The sequence below is a fragment of the Camelina sativa genome, chromosome 2 (genome assembly GCF_000633955.1).
Source record: "Camelina sativa cultivar DH55 chromosome 2, Cs, whole genome shotgun sequence".
Classification (NCBI taxonomy): Eukaryota; Viridiplantae; Streptophyta; class Magnoliopsida; order Brassicales; family Brassicaceae; genus Camelina; species Camelina sativa.
This window is the reverse complement of record NC_025686.1, coordinates 12,688,559-12,688,944: the sequence shown is the minus strand read 5'-3', so window position 1 is coordinate 12,688,944 and position 386 is coordinate 12,688,559. Positions and strand designations below refer to the sequence as shown.

The window sequence follows — 386 nt, the reverse complement described above, 5'->3', positions numbered from 1 at the left end:
GTTATGAGTCTTACAGAGAGCCACACGATCCCTTCCTGTTCTTGATTCTCAATGAACCCAACACAGACCCTTTACTCTCCGGCGACACACCCATCTTCACTCTTTCCTCAAATCAACAGATGCCGAACTATAAGAGACCTCTCTCAAATCCATGCCGTATTCATCAAATCGGGTCAAATGCGAGACACTCTCGCCGCCGCAGAGATACTCCGATTCTGTGCTACCTCCGATCTCCATCACCGTGACCTCGATTACGCACATAAGATCTTTAATCAGATGCCTCGACTAAATTGCTTCTCTTGGAATACTATAATCAGAGGTTTCAGTGAGAGCGATGAAGAAGACAAAGCTGTAATCGCAATCGCATTGTTCTGTGAGATGATGAG

At 45.9% G+C, this 386-nt stretch overlaps 1 pseudogene; it reads left to right on the top strand.

Annotated features, from left to right (window-relative positions):
- The window catches only part of LOC104723206, a 2,984-nt pseudogene continuing 2,608 nt past the window's right edge, over positions 11–386 (top strand).